Consider the following 19,886-nt stretch of genomic DNA (forward strand, 5'->3'; position numbering starts at 1 on the left):
GCCGGTTCTAGGCCATTAACTACTTCCCCAACTAGAGCGTTCAATTTTGAGGAGCAACAAGATCAAATGGGTTATGTAGATCAACAACCTCAAAGACCTTTCAAGGAGTTCGAAACTCCGGGAGCTTATAGAGCTTCAAGTGGGATTGCTCCCCCTGTCACCGAGCCCCAATGACTTTGAGATTCGGCCTATAATGATAAACTTGATTGAGAGAAGGAAATATTGCAACACGATGAAGGTGAATGGGGTCACTCAAGAGTTTGTAAGACTAAAGCTATTTCTTTTCTCCCTAATAATAAGGTGTGACCCCATTCTTTGAGAACTTGGGATGAGGTCACCTCAATAGAAGACGGCCGAAGCAAGAGCGTTGATCTAAGGTTTTCGTCAAAAAGTTAATGAAACCATATATGAATTATGGGAGAGGTATAGAGAATATCAAAGGGAGTATCCTCACCATGGCATGCCAACATACCAAGTGCTTCAAATTTTCTATGGGGGCTAGAGCCCCCAAGGGAAGACTAGCTTGGATACAGGAGCCAACGGCCCGATTATGAACAAGACGGAGGAGCAAGTTATTGAGATAATTGGGGTTAGGCACCACATGGATTGGCAAGAACGAGATAGGGAGTCTTTGAGCAAAGGAGGAAGTGCGATTTACTCCGTTGATCACCTCAACGCCATCAACAATTTGACATCTCAAATCACAAACCTTGGCAAGGAGATGACATCTATCAAGGCGAAGCTTGAGTCTTCCTCTTCACACCAAGAGCATCCCTCCCAATCTAAGGGGAGAGGTATTTGTTCTAACGCTTCTACTTCTAAATCTAATAACATGCCAAATTTTATTTTGTGATAATTGTGGATCATATGATCTTGACACCTCTTCTTGCACTTATGATTCCCAACTCCAACCTTATTATGAAGATGGTTATGAGATTGAAAATAAACATGTCAATGCCTTGTCTTATGATAATAAACCTAGGAATGACAATCAAAGATATCTACCACCTAAGCAAAGAGGTAAAGGGGGGAATTCCTATAACCAAAGAAGAAATGATTATGATTACCATAACAAAAACCGATGGGGGAAAAGGAACCAAGGGACCAAAATCCCAAAGGTAACTACAACTAACAATGTGGTTTTGGTAACCATAACCATAATAACCAAGGGAATTATGGGAAGCAAGACCAATATCACCAAGGGGGGAACTCTAATAATAGGAATAATTGGAACAACAATAACAATATGGGCCCTTAGCTTCGAATCAAAATGCTTCCAATTCAAATGTGAGAGGTAATAGAGCTCCTCAAGATAAATGCAATGCACAAGTACCTCCACATAAGTCCAATTTAGAGGAAACGATAGAAAGCTAAACTAAAATGTTCAACACTTATGGCATGTAGTAATAAGTGTAGACAACAACTTTTTTCCTCCTGTCCCGACAGTAAGTGCGATGATGTTACAAAAATCCGTTCTTCATGCTAGATCAAAGTTGAAGTGGTTATGGACTACGAAATGCATAATGAAGTAAGTTAAAACCTATATTTGAGACCAATTTGTTTTAGATCCTTGTCTAATTACTAATTAGGCCTAAAACGTGCTCATACATGTTCAAACTTTATTAATAACGGACCTAAATGCGTCTAATGCAATGAGTGGATCCAATGGATCTTACATTGTTGAAAACCGAGACAAACAGATAAACCAAAAAAAACATTTCCATTCAAGGAATATACATATGGATAGCCCTTTCCAAGAGCTTTCTAACGGTATATTATAAGCCCAATTCCAAGTAAAGAAGAAGAAGTTATGATCAAAACACTAAACCGGGCCCTAAAACAGACACCCTTACACTCTAACGGCCATATCTTTTGATCAATAACATATTTTAACTAACTCTGATGGAATTGGAAAGTACACATTCATATCTTTCTAATGATATCTCACACGACTTAATCCGACTTCGCAATCAAAAGTTATGGAAGTTTTAAAAACGCATTTTCATATAAGGCAAACCGCACCGAGCGTAACTCGGTGAGTTACGCGTGCCAAGTCATTGTGATGCGCACGACATCTAGCGCCACTCCTAGATTTGCGCGCGCCACCTAAAGCCACGGCTCAAAAACCCTGAACCTAGATTCCTACGCCTATAAATAGGGGTATTCGTTCAACCCTGAAGAGCACAGAAAAATCAGAATTCTAAACCCTAGTATTCTTGAATCCCTAATCTCTCAATTTCTCTTATTATCATACTACTTTTCTTCTCTCTTCCAAAATACTTTCTAACCCTAATTGAATCCATTGAAGTCCTTGGAGGTACAAAGAAGAAAGAAAATCCATATATGCATTAAACGGAGATTTAGCATAAAAAGAAGAACGATTAGTTTCCTAAGTAGTTAGGTAAATCATTTTTCTTTTATTGTTTAAATAAATTTAATTGATTAATTTGTGTTGTTTGATCATTTTAAAAAAAAATTAATTAATTTATTTCACATAGTATTCATTCGTTAAATAAAGATTAGAATTGAATAATTAATGTTGTTTTATCACCTAAGTCAAGGAGATATTATTTATTTATAATTGTTCTTTTCACGAATTTGAATAACAAAAGAAGAACGACTTTCACAATTTAATTCCTACATGGTTAATGCTTGTAAATAAAATGAATTAACTTAGATTTTAGTTGCCACATTGCATGTATTGTTTGGTGATGAAATTGTGAAAAAGGAAAAGCCAATAGAGGCCGCACTAGGGATAGAATAGCGATTACCTCCTAAAGGGAACGTTATTTTAGTACCCTCGCTCTCGAATTCATTTCTGGTATAAGTAGACCAATTTGGGCATGGGGTAAACTTATGATTCATGCTAAATATCCCTTGAACCCTACTAGGGAGAAAGGCATGAACGAGGTTTATGAGTTTTCCTAAAACTCATTGGCGACTCCTTACTAGTTTCATACAAAAAAGCATGATGATAGAATCAACTCTAATTCAAAGGCCTCCCAAAAAGTCAGGAATTCAAATCCTAACACACCTTCAAAATTTCAAAGTCCTAGGCTTTTAAAGGGTCACGGGCATAGAGGAGAAGGATCCCCTACTATGGGCATACCTTCCTTACAATAAGAAATCTAGTAAAGTAATGACTTATAACAAAATGCATGAAACACAAATTCTCAATTGGACAATGCTTTAAAGGAATGGGCTAGTACTTCCAAACTCCCACCCCAAGGACTAGATCCTAAAGTGACCCGTTAATGTTATATCAACTAGGAGCGGGAAAGTGTTGGAAGAGAGTTTCCCTAAGAAGAGCAATGAGAGAGTGAACATGAGTGAGCCTCCCCTTAAGAATGATTTCGAGCATGAAGGAGATAAAGATCATGAGAAAGAAAAAGAAAAAGAATGTGAAAAAGAAAAAGAGTATGAAAAAGAGATTGAAGAGAAAAGAGAAAAAGAGATAGAAACAAACCAATTGCAAAATTACCAAATCCCCATAAATTTGTGAAAAACAAATTAGATGTCCAATTTCAAAAGTTCCTTGAAACATAGAAATAAATTCACCTTTCATTCCCTTTTACCGATTCTATCAAGCAAATGCCTAAATATTCTAGGTTTATAAAAGACATTTTGAGTGGAAGGAGAAAGTGTGATTTGGTGGAAACGGAGAATCTCACCGAGAATTATAGTGCAATTATCATGAACAAGATGCCATCGAAGTTGAAAGACCCTGGCAAATTTTTTATCCCTTATGAAATATATAAAATGCAAATTGATAATGCTTGGTGTGACCTTAGGGATAGTGTTAGCCCAATGCCATATTCAGTATATCAAAGATTTGAGATCGGGGAACTTTTACCCTCCAACATTACCCTACAATTGGCTAATTGATCCATTAAATTTCCAAAGGGTATGGTTGAGGATGTTCCTCTAAGGGTGAATGAGAGCATGAAATATCCAAGGTCCACTTTTGATAATTGTATGATGATTGATACAAATGATTCTATCGTGACTTCTACGTATGAGCACTGACGTGGGGAAAACTACGTCGTTGAACTAATCCTCCCTACGGTCAAACAAATTTATAATCACCCAACTACCTAAATACAAGTATAGAGGTAAGTCAAGGGTCGAACCACTAGGAACGGTTATGTTCAAGTATTTCTAATTAACGCCTAAGCTAGGTCGAAGTCTAAGGTGAAAGGTGACACTATTCTACTTCCTAAATCAAGAACCAAACAAATGAAACACTAGGGAACGGGGATCAACATGCATTCATGATAACCAAGCTAATTAGGGAGTCAAGCAATCCAAGCAATGCAAAGACAAATAGTAGGAGCAATTAGGGGCATTCAACTAATCATTCTCACACTCTCTAATATAGATTTCTCTAGTGCTAAACAATATGAAGAAACATAATCAAATACTCAACTAATTATGATCAAATCGATACCAAGTGGTCATGTCAATCAATTTAATCATGCAATCAATGCTAGCAATCATGGTTAGCTACTCCAATCAAACTTATGCAACTTGCAAACCTCTATGAATCAATTTAATTACAACACAAGAACTACTCAAATTCCCAAATCAATCTCAATCCATCAATCACACATGTTTACCCAAACCCTAGCAAGTAAACTACTCAAGAAACATGATCAAATCTACTATCAACTATAGAGAACAAGAATCAACAAAATATCAAGAACAATTACTCTAATCAAACATCAAATATCAAAATCAAACCAAACAAACATCAAATTAAACAAAGCAATTGAATGAGATAGAGTTTATAAATGCTCATTGATAATTAGGAAGATCTCCAACACAATTTTCACACTTGCATCTTCAATCTCTCAATCACCATTGAAATTCTTCACTTTCTCTCTCTAAAATTCCTTCTAAACTAGCCTAATCTAGAGAGAGAAGCTCTCAACCTAAGAGAGAGAAAACTATTCTAAAACTAAAGAATTAAATGAATGAAGAATAAAGGAAACCAAAAACTATATAAACAAAAGGAGAAAAGAAGCTTAAAAATCGTAAAAGACCCGAAAACCCGCGCCCGCGGAGAAATCGGCCGCGCCCGCGGAGGGTAACGGACAACCCGATAGCCGCGCCCGCGGCCCAAGCCCGGGCTCGCGGGGCCAAGGCCCGAGCCCTCGGGGAGCCCTCGGGACAACCGCGGGTGCTTACTGCCCAAATACGGCAGTTTTGGAGCAGCAGCAACCCCGCGCCCGGGGGTACTGCCCGCGGCAGTTTTCCTGGGCCAACTTCAGAAGGCTGTAACTTCTGATCTAAGAATCGTATGAAGGCGTGCGACCTATCATTGGAAAGCTCTTCAAATCTAGTAGAACTTGTGATATGACTAAAACAATGCACAAAGGTCCTATTTGATACTTTGCAATCCTTGGTTTTCCATTGTTTCAAACTCAAATTCAATTCCGAAAAGTGCATATTGATCCTAGTGGGTGCGATTTTCATTTCCCATGCATATAGCCCGCGACGTACCTACAAAACAAGACAAAGAAATGGAGAAGCAAGAGAAATAGCCGAGAAATGAATAAAATGATAAGAAAACCATTAAATGCATGCATTTCTCTAAACTAACACAAAAACACGCGAATCGAGCATTATTCTCTAAAAACACGACATAAAAGACTACAAAGGAGCATAGAAATATAAAGAAAACATAGCCTAAAGGTGCCATAAATGGCACGGATCAAGCACTTGCTCACTACTAAGGATGCCCTTGAGAATGTCTTATTGAAAAAAGAAAAGATAGGGGAATATAGCAAGGATATGGCATTGTACGAAGAAATGCTTGAAGGAAGTACGGAAGGAAGCACTGAGCAAGTATGCATCGGAATCACGAGCCATGATGCATTGGAGACAGCTACAACAAGAGAAGGTAAGGATGTTCCAATGGTAGAACTCAAACCTCTACCATCATACCCACAATATGTGTTTTTATGTCCTAATTCAACTTTTCTAGTAATTGTGAAATCTTCTTTGAACGAATGCCAAACTCAAATGTTATGTGGTATATTAAGAGACCACCAAGGTTTTTTAGGCTATACCATTGATAACCTCAAGGGTATTAGTCCCGCTTTATGTATGCACCACATAACACTTGAGGAAGGTGTTAATCCTTCCATTAAGAGGCAAAGGAAACTTAATCCTCAAATGGGGGAGGTGGTGAAGAAAGAAATCACCAAACTCCTTGATGCCGGCGTCATCTTCCCCATTTCGAGTTCTAGATGGGTTTCCCCCGTTTATGTGATCCCTAAAAAGGGAGAAATAACCATAGTTGAAAATGAGAATGGTGAGCTCATTCCAACTAGAACGGTGATCGGTTGGAGGATGTGGATAGACCATAGACGTCTAAATGTATCCACTAACAAGGATCATTTTCCCCTCTCTTTTATTTACCAAATGCTTGAGAGACTAACAAAGCACAAGTATTATTGTTTTCTTGATGGATATTCGGGTTTCTTTCAAATCCCCATAAACCCGAATGACCAAGAGAAACTAACATTTACTTGTCCATATGGTACTTTTGCATATAGGACGATGCCTTTTTGACTTTGCAATGCACCGGGAACCTTTCAAAGGTGCATGATGAGTATCTTTCAAGTCATGCTTGAAGCCGAGAAGGCAGTGGTAATGGATGATTTCTCGGTAGGGGGCCTCTCATTTGAAGATTGTTTGTCTAATTTGGGAAAATGTTTAGCAAGATGTGAGAAGGTCAACTTGGTCCTAAATTTGGAGAAGTGCCACTTCATGGTGGAAGAAGGAATCGTCCTCGGTCACAAGATTTCAAGCAAAGGAATTGAATTTGATAAGGCAAAACTTTAACTAATTGAGAAGTTTCCACCTCCGATCAATGTACGAGGAGTGAGGTCCTTTTTGGGGCATGTCGAGTTCTATAAGAGATTCATTAAGGATTTCTCGCTCAGTTCTATACCCCTCAATGCTCTTTTTAAAAAGGATGCCGACTTTATCTTTGATGAAAACTGTCTTCATGCTTTCAACAAGTTAAAAGAGGCTTTGATCACTTCTCCAATTGTACAAGGGCCAAGATGAGATTTTCCATTTGAGCTTCATGTCATCTACTACATGTCTAAGACCTTAAATGAAGCCCAACGGATCTACACCACAACGGAGAAAGAGTTTCTTGCCGTGGTACATGCTTTTGAGAAGTTTTAGAATTACCTCATTTGTTCCAAGACTATTGTCTACACCGATCATGCGGCTATTAGGTACCTTGTGGCAAAGAAAGAGTCCAAGTCTTATCTCCTTCGATGGGTCCTATCTCTCCAACAATTTGATGTTAAAATCCGTGACAAGAAAGGGGTCGAGAATATAGTTGCAGACCATATTTCCCGTTTAGAGTATGTGTAAGTAAGTGATGATGAGGTTCCCATATGTGATGAATTGAGAGATGATGTGCTTTATATCTTGAATAAGAAAGAGCTTCCTTGGTTCGCCGACTTGGTGAACTACTTGGCATGTGGGGAGTGTCCTTCCGATTTCTCCAAGAATCTAAGGAAGAAACTTAAAAGAGAAGTAAGGCATTATGTGTAGGATGACCCCATTCTTTACAAAAGTGGAGTAGATGGTTTTCTCCGAAGGTATGTTCCGGATGAAGAAGTCCCAAAGTGTGCTCAAGATGTGCCATTCTGATCATTGTGGAGGCCATATGGGGATGATGGGTGTCATAAATGGACCCCATTTTTACCTTCTTTTCATAGCTTTCCTTCTTAATAAATTCTTAGTTTTATGCTTTAGCTCTTTGTTTTACCTTTTCTCTCTTATTTTGGAGCAAGCTCATGGCAATAGGAAAGCTCAAGATGCAAGGAAGTGGATTCTCCAAGTTCTACCTCTTGCGCTCTCATGAAGGAGTGGTGTTGAACCCACTGTCAAGTGCTTTTGGATCTTCCTCCTTGGTGTCCATCAGCATCATTCGGTGCACTCATTTGAAGCCATTAGCGAACGCATGAAGCCTCGAGAAGAACCGAAGGAACCCAGAGGAGCCAGAAAAGAGATTTCCAATAATATATTATAAGCCCAATTCCAATGAATAATGAGGAAGTTATGGATAAAATACTAAGTTGGACCCAAAACAAGTTTTATATACGGCCCAATGATCTAGTGGAGGGCCCATTAATTATTATTCCTAAAGTCATTAGAATTGACTTTAATCTTTTAGAATAATCTAGAAGGTTAGATCTAGTGGAATTAGGATTAACAATTATATTTTTTAGAAAATCAAAAATTTTATTTGGAATAAAACAAGTGTTTTAAAAAGAACTAAATCTGATTTTAAAAGATAAGTACGGACATTAATTAGTCTAATTTAATTAGATTAAGGACTCTATACGGATTTTAGAAAACGCGTGAACCATCGCGAAACGACAAAGCTGTCGCACCGCACAAGTCCTTGTCGCGCCGCGACAAAAGTAATTTCATTCCGAATTGGATTCGGTCTTATTCTAATCGTTTTCGAGTTGTTTTTCTTATAAATAGGGTCGTATTTCCCCATTTTCAATCATCAACAATCATCATCTTTCTCTCTTCTCTCTCTTAAGCAAAAGCTTATTCTTTCTACCTCTTTCTAAGCTTAGCCTTTTTACAAACACAATACCGCATTCACGGGTTCTAGACACACCTAGCCAAGTTCGAATTTGCCTTTGCCCTAAACGTGAAAGGTTGATAATTTCTGAGGGTTCGGTCCCAAATCCTTATTTTAATTATTTTTAAATTAATTGTTTGGTTTAATGTTTTCATTGAAGTTACTAACGCGTATATTGTTCTGATAGAAAGAGACACAAGACAACAAAGTAAGTTGTTTTATTGCTCTATTTCTATAGAAAGCATGCTTAGATTACTTTAATTCCTAGTATCATGTTAGGATGTTTTTATTACTTTCTAGTATCGTGTTTAGGTTCTTCCTATTTTCTTCTATCATGTTAGTATCATGTTAGGGATAAAGCTTTGATCTTTAATGTTTAGTGACATGCTAGGATTTGTTACTAATCTTGTTAGTATCATGCCTAGGATCTTGCTAATAATAATAATATGCTTTATTGAGATTGATTATTATTATGATGATGATGATTTGTTGCCATGTTTCTTGATATATTATTGTTATTGCTTGATCACGCCCTCTCTTGCAGGTTTAAAGGCAATTTGTATTTGCAATCACGCTTAATAAGATAATTAATAATTTTGTTTAGGCTAATATGATTATAATTCAAGTGATCGCCAATAATAGATTTGTTTGTGCATTAATATTTAACCAACATAGATTAAACAGGTTTAGGATTAATCTAATGATTGTATGTTAGTCAGAAAGTGCACATGAATACGAGAAAAATAAAGTAGAGGCCTATTTAGGGCAGGTTCAAGACCACTATGGAGTTAGCGATCTCATAGATCGTGAAGGGGTGTAACCTTCACCCTGTGAACGGTTTACAAGTTACTAAAACTTGTTGGCGACTCTTTTGCTGTAGCTTCCTTCCCTTTGGACGCCACTATACTTAAGTGTATGATTACAGTGGGGCTCAAGTGTGGGATGCTTAAAATATTCCCTACAAGAGGCAACTCGAGTATATAAAAAAAATAAAATAAAATATAAACAAAATAAAAAAAGAAAAAGAGAAAATAAAGGGAGAAAGAGTGTGACAATAAAAAATTTGAATGAGTGGAAAAATTGACAATCTGATTTTGCTAACATTAGGGTTGAATATATGTTTTTGTGGTTTTTGATGTAGGAATTTGAAAAAAAAGAAGCAAAGAAAAAGGAAGTTAAGCTGTCAACGGCTTGGAGCGGGCGCTCCTAACACCATGCATGCTCGCTCCAAGCTCAAGAAAAGAATCAGTAAACTTCAAAACAGGGAGGAGCGGGTGCTGTATATAACCAAATAGACAACCCTGATAGTTTCTACCTTTCTAGCTACGAAGAGCAAAAATGGTGGAATACTATTATGGAGTATCCCAATTTCATCACCCAGTCAAGCCATGCTAGCCACATTGTCCACCCCGTACTCCGTATATTCATGAGAATTATAGGGTACGCTTGCTTCTCGAAGCAAGATCTTGAGAAGCTAAACAAAGAGGAGATAAAATGCCTCTTTATAGCTTCCCGATTTGAGGGAGACCTTGAGGGGAATGTGAATATGGGATACTTGTTTATCGAAAAGTGTTTAGAGATTAAGAGGAGTACAGAGTTGAGAGGAGAGATCAAATGTGGTAAGATGATAACGATAATCGCTAAGGCATTGGGGTTTACTAATTGGGTTGACCAATTGACCCCGGTTAACGGCTCTAATGTCCTTGACATCCAAGGAGTTTCCTCAATTCATATTCTTGTGGAAATCCGTGGACATGTGACCACATACTCTTGGTTGCTCAAGGGTAAGCACCGTTGCATTCTACCTAATGCGGCGGTAATGAACACCGTGAGGAATGGCAAGTGCCAATTGAGCCACTCCCCGCGAATGTTCCCGACCTTGACCAACCATCCCAACCCCGCAACCATAGCATTTCCACCGTTAATCTAACCAACCAAAGAATTTTGCAAGAAAATGAATACCAAAGCTGTAATACCCCGTATTTTTATACATATTTAAAATTTAAATAGTATTTCTCAAAGTATTTAAATAAATTGAAATCAATTATTTTTGAGGTTTTATTAATTAAAAGAGTTTTATTAAAAGTCCAATTTATTTATTTAATAATTTTAAACAACATTATTTTAAAATTTAAATTTTTTTAATAATTGTGATGATTTTATGATGTTTGATTATAAGTATAATGCATATAAATTTTCATATTTGGTTTTAAATTAAAAAGCCCTAAATTTAAAACCCTAGGTTTCTAAATTATTGTACATTGATGGAAATTGATTATGGGTTGTTTAAATTATTGAAATAGTTATTTTAAAACATATTTACAGCAAGTTTTGATGATTTAATAAATCTGGAAATTTTGTTAATAATCCATAATTAGGTTTCTTGAAGGGATGTTTTACTACCCTTTAATTGGGATTAAAGTAAGGGGTTTTAAATTAAATTTCATCTTGTTTTAAATTATTTTTGAGTGAATTAAGGAGTGTATATATTGCTGAAAATTTGTGTGCAGTACATATTATTGCCTCTTTGTAATTTTGGATTGTAGGAGATTTCCAAGTGAGTGTTTTTGTGTAGTCGTGACAATTTTGAGATAGTATTCAAGGTACGTTCGCGTACTTGGTATTTATTTGATGATGTAGGAACATGCTAGGCTTGAATAATTAATTACAACTAGTATCATGATAGGTATTGATTAGGATTTGTTATTTGGTTGATGTTGGTAATTGAATTATGAATCATGGATTATTTGTGATGGATTGGTGATTGGAAATAATTATGTTGGCATGTTGAACATGAACAACAGTTCAATTATTGGCATGATTGGAAGCATGTTTAATTCAAATAAATGTTTAATTTAGGTTGGAATATTATGTGCACTTAAGGTGTTTCTAACACCAAAGGATAGGATTTGGGGCACACTATGCGTTTAAGGTGTCTTTGACACCGATGTAGATTAAAATGGATTCAACATTAAAAGTTATGTGGTCACTAATTATTCAAGAATTAATTTGGTATGATTGATTGCTTGTATAACTATAATGTTTGTTTTGTTATTGTTTGAGAGTCATCACCAAGTTGAATAATATGTAAAACAACGTAAAGTGAAAGAGATTACGCACCAAAACTCTAGGAACGTATATACCTTGAGTATGGACATATGGGGGAAGTTCTGGGGTTTTATTAACCATAACTTCCACTGGGAGTACACGACGCTATATTTTCCATTTATTTATTATGCGTAGGACGACCGTCACTTCATGTGACATTTGCCTACCCGGTTAGCTCCCGGTGTAGTTTACCTCAATCAATTTGGGGTAGGGATTTGGTTGGAAACCCGTTCGATTCGTAATCAAATTAAAGGGATATCTGTATTTGTCTAGTTAAATGTTGAGTGTGTTGAATGCTTGTTACAGGTGCAACAAGGTAAGTTGTGTGATTAATAGGATGAAAGGATGTTAGTGTGTGATAGGAATGGTGTCCTTCGAACAAGTGTATTATTCCGATAGAGGGTTCGAAAATAATAGAAAAACTAATTATTCAGTAAGGTTAAGTGATCGAAATGCCTAGTTGGAGGCCGCTTCCGATCAGTAACATTAATCCATAATTAATATTACAGCTTAATCTTGGCTGAACCCTTCGGGTCACACCCAAGTAATTTACGATCCGATACGACGAATTAATCCAGAAGGAATTAATGAGTCGCTCGAGTATTAAGAATTCAGATGTTAGAAATTGAGCTAGGAACGTCGCAAGTCGAGTCGAATTAATAAAAGATGAGACGGTAAAATCTATAATTAATCAACAATTACCAAAATACCTAGTATCGGAATGCCCCGAGAAAACCAAGTGCTAGGGGCGAATGGTTCTAGCACGCAAATGCTAGCAAGCTCGCAAGCTAGCAGCTAGTAGCTAGCGTAGCGCTAGTGTGGTAGCAGCAGGCCTTCGTCAGCAACCCGCATATGTGCGTGGCTTGCAAGGCCAAGCCTTCGACCAACTCGCACGAACGAAGCGCACACATCAATCCCAGCCGAGGCATGCCTTGGTGCGCAAGGCTGGCACCAAGTCGGTGCTTGGTCCGTGTTGCTTGAATATGGCGGCTAAGGGGAAGCTTGGGGATGAAGGAAATGGTCCCCTCCCCTTGTAGTCCTCACCTACCCTCTCCCTCCATGTTGCCACTTATTGATTAATTACTGCCTTGCCATTTCCTTTTGTTTTTGATTTAAAAATAAAACGAGAAATTAATTTACCCACCTTGGGAATCAGAAAATTTCACTTAAGTAAGAATTTAAAAAGGCATCTCCAGTTGAGAGAAAACCTTTAAGTTCACATAATACTCGAGTAGTTATTTTTGGTCCGACTCGGCTAAACTCTGAGCAAGAGACCATTCGGGTCGGGTTGCGGGTGGCTACCGTTGGAGGTCTTTGCACTTGCAAGACTCGGCTTTTTAAGTAAGAGCTTCGTAGTGTGAGCGAAGCACGCGTCAAGGGTAAAATGGTCTTTTCACTCTATCTTGTTATTTATGTCTTTTGGTTATATTAATTGTGAGCGGGTCTTGGTGACAGGTTTTGTTTCGTGGAAAGTCGGACTATTCGAAACCGAACAGCGGTATCGAAGCCTTGCTCATATAATTTTCAAGGTGTTTAAAATGGATTTAATTTCTTGTTGCTGTTGCTAATTAGATTAGTAGCTCGATTTTATTAATTTTAATCTTGTTTTTTTTAAGAATGTTGGCTTCAGAACCCAGATTTTCGCCCAAAACTAGTGAATTTTGGGTGGAATCAATATTCTGGAAACATTCTGATCCTTTAAGGATTGCGAAAAAGCCAAATTCTGCCCAGCAATTCTTGTTTCGAGGGATTTTTCGTTTCAAAGAAAAATTTTATATCTTTTTAACCTTGAATCTTAATTGCATATTAACTGTGATTATGATTTGGTTCTTTCCTTTACGCTTCTGCAATTTTAGGCCACTTTTGAGCATGATTACTTGGTAGTAATTGGTGCTTAATAGTTGGCTCAAATTTTCACATAATTATAAAGAAATTGATTTAAATGTGAAAAGTTTGTATTTTGAGGCTCTTAAGTACTAAAGATTCAATCTTTAGTTTTTTTAAGTGATTGGAACTTTGTATTACTAAATTCCATGTATGTTTATTGAAATTTTTTTATTTCATCATTCATTAAGTTGATTGGAATCATAAAGTTTAAACTTGTGATAGAAATTTTATTAATCTTCATATTGGAAGATGTAATTTTTTCAAGGATTCACAAGTTAAAGTTGGAATCTTTATTTGAATGTTTACATTCATAATTCCAACTCCCTTTTTATTTTGTCAAATCTCATAATTAATTTACGTTGGTTAAATTAATATGAGAATAGCTCTTTCTTTTGTTGCATCAAGTTAAACCAAATTTTATTAAAGAATAATGCTTGTTAAATTTGGTTTTGTGCACTTGAATGAATTTATTAAGTTGGACTTGTTATAATTTTCATTTTTGCTCAATAAATTGATTCTAAAACTTAATTTAGAATTGATTACATTTCTCATGCAAAATTTGGGAATTAATCCCGAGACACTAGCACGCTCACAAGGAAAATGCCAAGACTCACCCGCGGTTGTGGTTATGCGTTGATGCAAGCAATGCGTGTGTTGTGCGCTAGAGGTAGCAACATGGTGCAACATCAGATGCGTGATGTGCGCGCCATGCATGCTGCGTGTCCGGCGTGTGTGTGCGAGCAAAGGCTGGTGCGCTGCTTGGTGCGGTGATGGGTGCGCAATGTGTGCAGTGTGCTGTTGGAAGGCAACATGGGGCGTGCAGAACATCAAGCCCCTGTGGCCTTCATGGCCATGATGTTGCGAGCACGCCTCGTAGGCAGCATAACGCGCTTTGTGATGCTGTAGGCTATGGGTGTGATGCTTGGCACGGGTCATGGTTGTGTGCCCGACCCCTCACTAAGCACCCATGCCCCGGTGCCTAGCATACCAAGCCAAAAGGCTTGATGTTAGGCACTTTGGGGTTTTAGGGCTATGTAATTTTTGCATTTTTGCTGATTTTAATTATTTTAATTATGTTTATTTATTTTAATTAAAATTTTGGAGGCTAGGCCTCAGTTTTGAGCGGCACTTGCAAAATTTTATTTTGGCAAAATTTTATTTTGGCAAAATTTTGGGTTTACCGGCTTAATTAATCGGATTAATTAAGTTGGATACAGAATTTAGTGGGGCTTCAATTTTAATTAGCTTAATCACATAATTGGTTAACAACTTTGACTAATTTTAATTAGGCGTGTTAATCGGATTAACCACCTAAATTAGTTACTAGTTTACGCGTGTTTATGCATTGTTACTCGTTTATCGTTGTAAAATGCATGGGCTATCACATATAGTGTATGGATTAATGGAATGTATATTCTCTCACGGGTTTTTTAAAATGGCAACTAGTGGGGCCCGATTATGATTGAAAATACGGACTGCGTTCCGTCATGTATTTTTGTCAATCTAAATACGGTCTGCGAGCCGTTGCGTATTTTTGTACCTTAATATATAGATTAGTCCTAATCGTAGATTCTAGTATTTACATTATTTTGGTTATGTCTTGAAGACGGAGTTTCTTGGAAGACGAAGCCATAAAGTTGCAATTCAAGACCCTTGAAGACTTGAAGACTCAAGGGGTCATGCTAGTTGCCAAATGCATCATTTACTTATGTTTTTGATATATATTTATGGTTATATATATGAATAATATGTTAAATGCATGTCTAGGATTTCGAATGTTGTGATGATTAATTAAGTTCACTTAAATCAACCAATATAGAAACCCTAGGTCCCTAAAATATTGAGTAAAACTTGCCATTCAAAAACAACACTTACCGAACTATTGAGAATAGTGATGGGCTACGCCAAAGCGAGGCATTGCTACTTTCCTAAGAACGTAAGATATGTTAATGGGTTTGCCAAAGCAAGACATCACATACATGTTGGTTTTGGTTAGACTCAACGATATGAGTGATGGAGTCCTAACATGTCGTGGCAAAGGAGATAAATTATTGAGAGAGCATTAGATGCGACAATTTATCTAACCAAGAGTGGCTTGAAGCCATAAGCAAAGAGTTTCTTACCTTAGAGTAATAAGTGTTAAGCCAACCCAAAGCATGCTTAACTACTCATTGATTGTTTAGATCTTGGAATCGACTTATTCTCACTTAATAGGGACAAATTTAATGTGTGAATAAGACGTTTAAATAAGTTTGATATATATGCATGAATTCAATCTTATTTAAGTAATATGAATGGTTTTTCATTTCAAATTCTTTCAATTGTAGAAACATGTGTACAAATAACTCAAACAACCAATTCTCGTTATGCTCAATTCTCGGCAAGGAGAAACTGAGTGGGCCAAATTTTCATGATTGGCAAAGAAACTTGCGTATAGTTCTCATGCAAGAGCAAAAAGAATACGACCTTGATGAGGAAATGCCCGAGACTCCCAATGTGGAAGTGACTCAGGCTGCCCTAAACCGATGGCAAACTGCCAATCGGGATGTCAAATGCATCATGTTGGCCACTATGTCTCTTGACCTTCAGAAAACTTTCTTTGAGAAGGAGATAGCTCTTGAGATCATTTCTGAGCTTCAGAACATGTTCCAAGAGCAGGCCCGAACAGAAAGGTTTGAAACCCACAGGCAGATCCTTGAGAGCAAGCTTAAGAAAGGAGAGCCAGTCAGCCCACATGTACTCAAAATGATTGGTTTATTTGAGAACATGGAAAGCTCGATGCGAGGTATTCAAACGAGATGGCAATTAACATCATTCTCTATTCGCTACACAAAGGCTATGATCTGTTCAAGATGAACTATAACATGCACATCATGGAGAAAACCCTCACCGAGCTTCATGGTGTGTTGAAGCAAGCTGAGAAAACATTCAACGATGAGGGAAAGCATGACATGCTTATGATCAAGAAGGGCAAGCCATACAAGCGCTCAAGCAAAAAGAAGAAAGGCTTTAAGGGGAAGGGTAAGAAGACCTTTCTGCCCAAGTCAAAACCTACCAAAGACAACAAGGAAAAAAAGATAGTCTCTTCTAAATCTGATTCCAAATGTTTCTACTGCAAGAAGAAGGGACATTGGAAGAGAGATTGCCTCAAATTCAAGGAAGATAATAAAAAAGGCATCGTTTCTTCCACATCAAGTATTTTTTTTATAGACTTAAACTTCGTTAGCACAACATCATGGGTATTAGATACCGGATATGGCTCACACCTTCATTCCAATTCTCAGGGACTAAGGAGAACTAGATGGCTAGAGAAGGGAGAGGTTGAACTCAGGGTTGGCAATGGAGCTAGAATTGCAACCGTATCCATGGGAACTCTCAGTTTGTCTTTGCCCTCTAGGCTTGTATTAGAACTTGAAAATTGTTATCATGTTCCTAATATTACAAAAACATTATTTCAATTTTGGCGTTAGACGCCAAAGGTTTTGAATTTCGAGTAAAGGATAATGACTGTTCATTTTATCTCGATAATGTTTTATATGGTATTGCACATTCTAAAAATGGGTTTTATGTGCTTTCATTAGACAAAGAAGTTTATAATGTTAATAAAACCAATAAGAAGGCTAAGACCATTAAGTCAAATGAAACGTCCTTGTGGCATTGTCGTCTTGGCCACATTAACATCAAACGCATCAAGAAACTTCTACAGGAAGGTGTTCTTGACTCATTCAATTTACAATCATTTGAAAATTGTGAAGGATGTCTATTAGGAAAAATGATAAACCAACCATTCTCCAAGTTGAGAGAAAGGGCAAGTGACTTGTTGGGCCTACTACACACCGATGTATGTGGACCAATGAGCACAACCATAAGAAACGGTCATCGATATTTTATCGCCTTCACAGACGACTATAGTAGATATGGATATGTCTACCTCATTTCGCACAAATCTGAATCATTTGAGAAGTTAAAAGAATTTCAGAGTGAAGTTGAAAATCAGCTTTGCAAGAAAATTAAAGCCCTTCGATCAGATCGAGGTGGTGAATACTTGAGCCAAGAATTCGATGACCATATGAAAGAAAAGGGTATACTCTCAGAATTGACACCTCCATGAACTCTACAATGGAATGGAGTATCCGAAAGGAGAAATCAAACCTTGTTAGACATCGTACGATCAACAATGGGCCTTAGTGATCTTCCTATCTCTTTCTAGGGACACACACTTCTAACCGCAGCACTAACATGTTGCTCGTCCTCTCGAACTTCATCGAGTTCGATTTTTCTCCCACTTGCCATTTTAGAAAGGTGTCCCTTCTCCAAAAAGACACCATCGCGAGCAACAAACACTTTGTTCTCGAATTTGTTGTAGAAGTAATACCCTTTGGTTTCTTTTAGGTAGCCCACAAAGAAAACCTTGTCAAATTTGGGGTGAAGTTTGTCAGAAATAAATTTCTTGACATATGTTTTGCAACCCCATATCTTGAGAAAAGACAACCTTGGAGGTTTCTTCGTCCATAATTCGTATAGAGTCTTTTCCACAGCTTTTGATGGAACACGGAATAGAAATGATCACCAACAAGGGAACTTTGATTATTATAACAATGGTGGTTATAGAAACCAAGGAAATCAAAATTTCCGAGGGAACTATAATAATCAATGCTATAAACTCAAAGTCAAGGTCAAGGGTATGAAAACCAAAGCCAAGGTAAAGGCTATGGTAACCACTACCAAAACAATGGCCAAAATCAATCCCGGGGTAAATGGAGCCACCAAAATCGGGGAAATTTTCAAAACAACAATCAAAGGGCACCCCACCCAGATTTGCTCCAAGAACTCAAGGTAATAGTGAGAATTCCTATGCAAAACTCTCATCTTCTAGAACTACCTTGGAAGAAATCACTGAGAACCAAACTAAAATTTTGAACACTTACATGTCGGTAAGTGACAAAAAGTTCAATGATATGATGACACACAACAAGATGCTTGAAACACAAATCACTCAATTAGCAAATACCTTGAGAGAGAGTGTGAATGCTAGCCCTTCTTCTTTACCCTCGCAAGGACTTGAACCTAAGAAACCCGTGTATTCTATCACCACAAGAAGTGGTAAAGTGCTTGAAGAGAGAGTTTCTAGGAAGAGTGAGGAAGGTGAGTGATTCAAGTAAGAAAAAAGAGATTGATGTGTCAAATAAGGTGAGTAAAGAAGCCTAAGAGGAAGAGAAGAGTGATGAAAATGTGCAATAGGAGGTAATCTAACCTAAACTTCCATATCCCCAAAAGTTTTTGAGAAAGAAAATCGATGAACAATTTGGGAGATTTCTTGACATGCTTAGGGAAGTTCATCATTAAATCATTTTCACCGAAGCCATGACCCAAATGCCAAGATATTCTAAGTTCCTTAAAGAAATCTTTACTGGCAAGAGAGAGTGTAATGAGATTGATTTTGTAAAGGTTAGGGAATGTTGTAACACTTCGATTCACAATGATTTACCCAAGTAAATAAAAGATCTGGGTAATTTCTCTATCCCTTGCAAAATCAATGAAAAATTGTTTCAAAATGCTCTTTGTGATCTTTGTGCTAGTGTGAGCATTATGCCTTATTTGGTCTTTAGGAAGCTTAAGCTAGGTGAACTTCTTCTAACCAACACGACCTTGCAATTGACCGATCGATCCATTAAGTTTCCAAAGGGAAGAGTTGAGGATGTCCACCTCAAGATAGGAGAGTTCACAGTTCTGGTTGACTGTTTGATAATATATGCTTTATTGTTTCTTCAACTAACAATGTTCTTAAGGTTTATGATAATGTGCCTTCGAGTGTTGAAAGCAAGAAGGTTAGGGAAGACAACAATTATCTTTTAAAGCATGTGGATTATGAGGTGATTGATATTCCTCCATGGTTTAAGGTCCACCTGAAAGAGAACAAGATTGACTCCAAGAGTGTTGATGGTGAGAAGTCGTCCACTAAAAGGAGCAAGAAGACAAAGAAGAAAAAAAGAGCTTTTATGAAGAAGAAAATGAAGTTGAAGCAAAGTGAACTTGTTTCGAAATTTTCAACAAATGAGAGTACATCAAACAATGATGAGAAGTTGCCAAGGAATGAGAAAAATTTTGTTCCCTCTACCACTTTGAAAAAGGTGGTGTTCTTTGACCCTCCATGATTTGGAGGAAGGGTCGAGCTAAGTACCTTAAGCAAGCGCTTCCCGGGAGGCAACCCGGTTTTATAACTTTTTCTTTTGATTCTATCTTTCTAAGTTTTCTTTAAATTGTT

At 37.3% G+C, this 19,886-nt stretch overlaps 1 non-coding gene across 1 annotated transcript; it reads right to left on the reverse strand.

Annotated features, from left to right (window-relative positions):
* Window positions 1-356: 356 nt before the first annotated feature.
* On the reverse strand, window positions 357-462 carry LOC145583581 (small nucleolar RNA R71). The gene has a single exon (XR_014100215.1). It is a non-coding gene; the product is annotated as a small nucleolar RNA R71 (small nucleolar RNA).
* Window positions 463-19,886: the final 19,424 nt, after the last annotated feature.

The sequence above is a fragment of the Chenopodium album genome, chromosome 15, assembly GCF_948465745.1.
Source record: "Chenopodium album chromosome 15, dcCheAlbu1.1, whole genome shotgun sequence".
In the NCBI taxonomy this organism is placed as follows: Eukaryota; Viridiplantae; Streptophyta; class Magnoliopsida; order Caryophyllales; family Amaranthaceae; genus Chenopodium; species Chenopodium album.